This window comes from Oncorhynchus keta, chromosome 1, assembly GCF_023373465.1.
Source record: "Oncorhynchus keta strain PuntledgeMale-10-30-2019 chromosome 1, Oket_V2, whole genome shotgun sequence".
NCBI classification, from domain to species: domain Eukaryota; kingdom Metazoa; phylum Chordata; class Actinopteri; order Salmoniformes; family Salmonidae; genus Oncorhynchus; species Oncorhynchus keta.
In genome coordinates this window covers 53,028,744-53,034,948 of record NC_068421.1, presented here as the reverse complement: position 1 = coordinate 53,034,948, position 6,205 = coordinate 53,028,744, and positions in this window count along the sequence as shown.

The following is a 6,205-nucleotide window of genomic DNA, read 5'->3' as shown; positions in this document are numbered from 1 at the left end:
CTTTTCTTCAGAAAGCTTACCTCGACACAACTGCATTTTCCAGAAAGAGCTAAACTGTCCACAGACGTGAGCTTACAACTCGCTCGCCGGGCACTATTCTCGGGACTGTCTATTTTCCTTTTCCTTCACCATAGCTAAATTAAGATTATTCCATGGAGAAATGGATACAGCTGTGACACGGTTAACTCATTCACAACCAAGTTAGCCGTATCCAAACAGTGAATAGACACTGGAAAAGCTAGGCACCACGCTAGCTATCTTTTTCTTTTTTTTTACTTTGGCGAGAAAGGTTTTTACTAGCTACACCGAGCTATCTTTTATAACCTGTCCTTCGGTTTTCAGCTATCACACCGTGAGCCATCGTTGGAGATAGCTAGTGATTAGTGGGTTATCGGACTAGCCTACCACGCTAGTTTTTGTCTGATAAACTAAAAACATAGCATCCAATCTATGGCAACAAAAGCATCTGACACTCCAAAAGAGGAGTATCTCCCTGCATGAATCTGCTTCTGTGGAAACAAGATATCTGCCAAGGACACCCACTCGGTGTGCTCCGCTTGTCTTGGGCTGCAACATGCACAAGAAGCATTAGACTCCCCTGGCACCTATCCACACTGTGCTTTCTCCACTCTGAAGAGCCTCCGGTCGCAGGCTAACAGGACCCTGACATGGGGGCCGGCGTCAACGATGGCTCACCAGAGGCGATGGAGCGATGGCTAGCGCAAGCTGGGGTAACCAGCTTGACGCCATTTCCCCACTGTTGGAAGACTCCAGCAATGACCTCATGACCCACCTGCTGGGCTTCCTGAGTGGAGACAACGACTCCACAGGGTTTTCCGACAGCCTCCTTTCAGAATCATCGGAGGGAGATGAAGACTCCTTCATACCCTCAGGCCAGGCCACCAAGCCTCCTGCCGGTCACGCAGGGGTGTGGATCTGCAGGACGTGTGTAAACTCGCTGCAAATAAACTGGTGATTCCCTGGCCCAATGCAGTAGCAGAGACCACCACGTCCCACTACAAAGGTAAGAGGATACCCAAAGCTAAATGAGCCTGGAGTACACCTTTCTCCTGCAAGAACCCTGTTCAAGGGTGGGTCGGTGTTGGACTGTGTTAACATGACGGGGATTGTGCTTGCCCACATGCCCCCCATCGAACCCCTGGTGGCTTCCCATCTACACCCCAGCAAGAAGTTCTCCATGACCTCGACTGGCCCCACCTTACCAACCAAGTACGAGCGCTTCCAGTTGTCTGTGACAGAGAAGGTCTACAGGTCGGTCACCACATCGGCGAGGGCTCTCCGCACCGCCTCTGTGATTTCGGGATACCAAGCTGAGCTACAGAAGGAGCTAGTGGTCACACCGGAGCCGGGTCTATGGGATGAGATCTTTATTACCACAGAACTCAATCTGCGTCTGCTCAAGGCCGCTGTCCAGGCGTCAGGAAGAGCAATGGGGCTCATGATATCCCAGGTAGTAGAGAAGTGAGAAGAGATAGTGAGAAGCTGAAGATCCTGGATGCTCCAGTATATACTAAAGGCCTTTTCAGTCCCACCGTCGAGATGTAACGGTGCGAGGACAAAAAGATGAAGGGTCTGCCTGCCCAGGAAGACACAACCCAGTGCCGCCCCTGTACCTCGCCGCACCATCACCCAGGCTGCAGCAGGTTGACCTCCCCCGCCCTTTAAGATTCCCAGACCCCATCCCCCCCAGGCTGCGAACCCAGGGCAGCAGAGAACCTTGGACCCTAAGGGCCCCTGGTCTAAGAAGCCTCCCTTCCCACACATGGCACCAAGGTGCCAGCCTGCACCTAACTACACCCAGGGGGTCAGGAGGAAGAAGCAAATGGCCTAGCGATGTCCCCATTGCCAAAGAAGGGAGAACAGCCTCCCCCAAGCGCTGTTCTATCCCCTCTGCCAATCCTGAGCCTGTTCCAGGGTGCAAGTTCCCAGGTACTTCAGTCGGTGGTGACAGGGTACAGCCCAAAGAGGAGAAGAGACGATGCTCAGATGGATGCTCCTACAAAGCCCCCCTCTTGTCTCACAAACACACTCCAATGTCAGTTCACATAAAAAAATGTTCATACTAGGGTGTGAACAAACAGGGTGCCTCCCTATAATGCCACCAGAGGGAACTACCACTCTTTATGTGGTGACAGGCCACATAAGTGTGCTCCCACTACGAGCCAGACGGACATGCACAGTGCGTTGCAGACATTCGTACACCCTCCCCCTGACGGAGGGTGCTGCTACACCATCTATGGGGGAAAGCCCGGTCAGCCCTTGGAGCGGAGAGAGAATTGGCGGGCATGCGCAGTGTCAAATTGAGTACAGGGGACAATAGACAGGGGGTACAGACTACAATTCGCTGTCACCCCGCCCCGATTCAAGGGGTGCGACCCACGAGGGCAGAACAATCTACGGGGCGTGGGGACCCCATCTCCGTTCTACTCACATAAACTGCCTGGAACTCCTTGCGGTGTCCCTGGCATTAAAGTCATTCTTCCCATTTCTGGAGAGTCGTCATGTTCTAGTCAGAACAGACAATACCACTGTTGTGGCTTACACACACTGTCACACAGACTAATTGTGTGGAGCAGTGTGCATCTCCAGTCACTGAGAGCTACTCATGTACCGGGAGTACTGAATCTGGGGGCAGATTTACTTTCCAGGGGGAAACCACTATATGGAGAGTGGAAGCTTCACCCGGAGGTAGCCAGTTAGGTTTGGATGCACTTCAGCATTCCAGCAGTGGATCTTTATGCATCAATGGAGAATATTCAGTGTCCACTGTTCTTTTCCCTGAGGGATCGGAATGCACAGATGGGAGTTGGTGCACGAGTAGACACGCATCCTCCCCACAGTATGCATTCCCCCCACTGGCCCTGATTTCCTCCACCCTAGCTAGGGTGTGGGAGAAGGGGCCATCGCTCATACTAATTGCGCCATATTGTCAGGAGAAAAAGTGGCTAGCAGAGATCACTCGACTACTATGCGGTCATCCGTGGCCCTCTCCCCTGCGTCGGGACCTACTACAGTGCCTTGCGAAAGTATTCGGCCCCCTTGAACTTTGTGACCTTTTGCCACATTTCAGGCTTCAAACATAAAGATATAAAACTGTATTTTTTTGTGAAGAATCAACAACAAGTGGGACACAATCATGAAGTGGAACGACATTTTTAACAATTCAAAAACTGAAAAATTGGGAGTGCAAAATTATTCAGCCCCCTTAAGTTAATACTTTGTAGCGCCACCTTTTGCTGCGATTACAGCTGTAAGTCGCTTGGGGTATGTCTCTATCCGTTTTGCACATCGAGAGACTGACATTTTTTCCCATTCCTCCTTGCAAAACAGCTCGAGCTCAGTGAGGTTGGATGGAGAGCATTTGTGAACAGCAGTTTTCAGTTCTTTCCACAGATTCTCGATTGGATTCAGGTCTGGACTTTGACTTGGCCATTCTAACACCTGGATATGTTTATTTTTGAACCATTCCATTGTAGATTTTGCTTTATGTTTTGGATCATTGTCTTGTTGGAAGACAAATCTCCGTCCCAGTCTCAGGTCTTTTGCAGACTCCATCAGGTTTTCTTCCAGAATGGTCCTGTATTTGGCTCCATCCATCTTCCCATCAATTTTAACCATCTTCCCTGTCCCTGCTGAAGAAAAGCAGGCCCAAACCATGATGCTGCCACCACCATGTTTGACAGTGGGGATGGTGTGTTCAGGGTGATGCGCTGTGTTGCTTTTACGCCAAACATAACGTTTTGCATTGTTGCCAAAAAGTTACATTTTGGTTTCATCTGACCAGAGCACCTTCTTCCACATGTTTGGTGTGTCTCCCAGGTGGCTTGTGGCAAACTTTAAACAACACTTTTTATGGATATCTTTAAGAAATGGCTTTCTTCTTGCCACTCTTCCATAAAGGCCAGATTTGTGCAATATACGACTGATTGTTGTCCTATGGACAGAGTCTCCCACCTCAGCTGTAGATCTCTGCAGTTCATCCAAAGTGATCATGGGCCTCTTGGCTGCATCTCTGATCAGTCTTCTCCTTGTATGAGCTGAAAGTTTAGAGGGACTGCCAGGTCTTAGTAGATTTGCAGTGGTCTGATACTCCTTCCATTTCAATATTATCGCTTGCACAGTGCTCCTTGGGATGTTTAAAGCTTGGGAAATCTTTTTGTATCCAAATCTGGCTTTAAACTTCTTCACAACAGTATCTCAGACCTGCCTGGTGTGTTCCTTGTTCTTCATGATGCTCTCTGCGCTTTTAACGGACCTCTGAGACTATCACAGTGCAGGTGCATTTATACGGAGACTTGATTACACACAGGTGGATTTTATATATCATCATTCGTCATTTAGGTCAACATTGGATCATTCAGAGATCCTCACTGAACTTCTGGAGAGAGTTTGCTGCACTGAAAGTAAAGGGGCTGAATAATTTTGCATGCCCAATTTTTCAGTTCTTGAATTGTTAAAAAAGTTTGAAATATCCAATAAATGTCGTTCCACTTCATGATTGTGTCCCACTTGTTGTTGATTCTTCACAAAAAAATACAATTTTATATCTTTATGTTTGAAGCCTGAAATGTGGCAAAAGGTCGCAAAGTTCAAGGGGGCTGAATACTTTCGCAAGGCACTGTATACTGTGTTTTCCTATATTGCACTTGTGATTTCTTGAATATAAATATTTTTAGCAATATTCATTGAATGTAGCGTTATGCTATTCAGTGGTTGTTGATGACAATTAATCCTGTTAACGGGATTGCAGCCATAACAAGTTTAAACATAAGAATGAGTGTGAGTTTTTGTCACAACCCGGCTCGTGGGAAGTGTCAAAGAGCTCTTATAGGACCAGGTCACAAATAATAAATAATATATAATAATCAATAATTTTGCTCTTTATTTAGCCATCTTACATATAAAACCTTATTTATTCATCAAAAATAACTCTGCAATGTTGGGTTGTATTGGAGAGAGTCTGTCTTAAATAATTTTCCGCACGTCATGCTAGTGAGGGCCAAGAATCCACTCTCACATAGGTAGGTGGTTGCAAAGGGCATCAGTGTCTTAACATCGCAATTTGCCAAGGCAAGAAACTCAGAGGGCAGCCCAATCCAGAAATCTGCCAGTGGCTTCTGATTAAATTAAAATTTCACAGAACCCCTTGTTACAATTTTGATGAGGCTCTCTTGTTCAGATATCTATCGGTAAGTGGACTGGAGGCAGAGCATGAAAGGGATAACAAATCCAGTTGTTTGTGTTGTCCGTTTTGGGAAAGTACCTGCATAATTGCGGACCCAGCTCACGCAGGTGCTTCGCTATATCACATTTGACATTGTCCGTAAACTTGAGCTCATTTGCACACAAAACAATCATACAATGATGGAAAGACCTGTGGGTTGTCCTTGTTAATGCAGACAGAAAAGACCTCCAACTTCTGAATCATAGCTTCAATGCTGTCCAGCACATTGAATATAGTTTCGGAGGGTCCCTGTAATCCTAGATTCAGATAATTCGGGCGAGAAAAAACATCACCCAGATAGGCCAGTCCTGTGAGAAACTCGTCATCATGCAAGCGGTCAGACAAGTGAAAATTATGGTCAGTAAAGAAAAATTTGAGCTCGTCTCTCAATTTAAAAAAACCTGTCAATACTTTGCCCCTTGATAACCAGCGCACTTCTGTATGTTGTAAAAGCGTTACATGGTCGCTGCCCATATGCAGAAAATAAACAAGAATTCAGGGGCCTTGCTTTAACAAAGTTAACCATTTTCACTGTAGTGTCCAAAATGTTTTTCAAGCTGTCAGGCAGCAAGAGCCTCTCCGTGGATGCTGCAATGTAACCAAGTGGCGTCGGGAGCAACTGCTTGCACGCGCGTTTACCACTCCACCTTGTCTCCCTGTCATGGCTTTTGCGTCATCAGTACAGATACCAACACATCTTGACCACCAAAGTCCATTTGATGTCACAAAGCTGTCCAGTACTTTAAAAATATTATCTCAGGTTGCCCTGGTTTCCAGTGGTTTGCAGAAGAGGATATCTTCCTTAATTGATCCCCCAGAAACGTAATGGACATATACCAGGAGCTGTGCCAGGCCCGCCACGTCTGTTGACTCATCCAGCTGTAACACATAGAATTCACTGGCTTGTATGCGAAGCAGTAATTGTTTCAAAACATCTCCTGCCATGTCCCTGATGTGTTG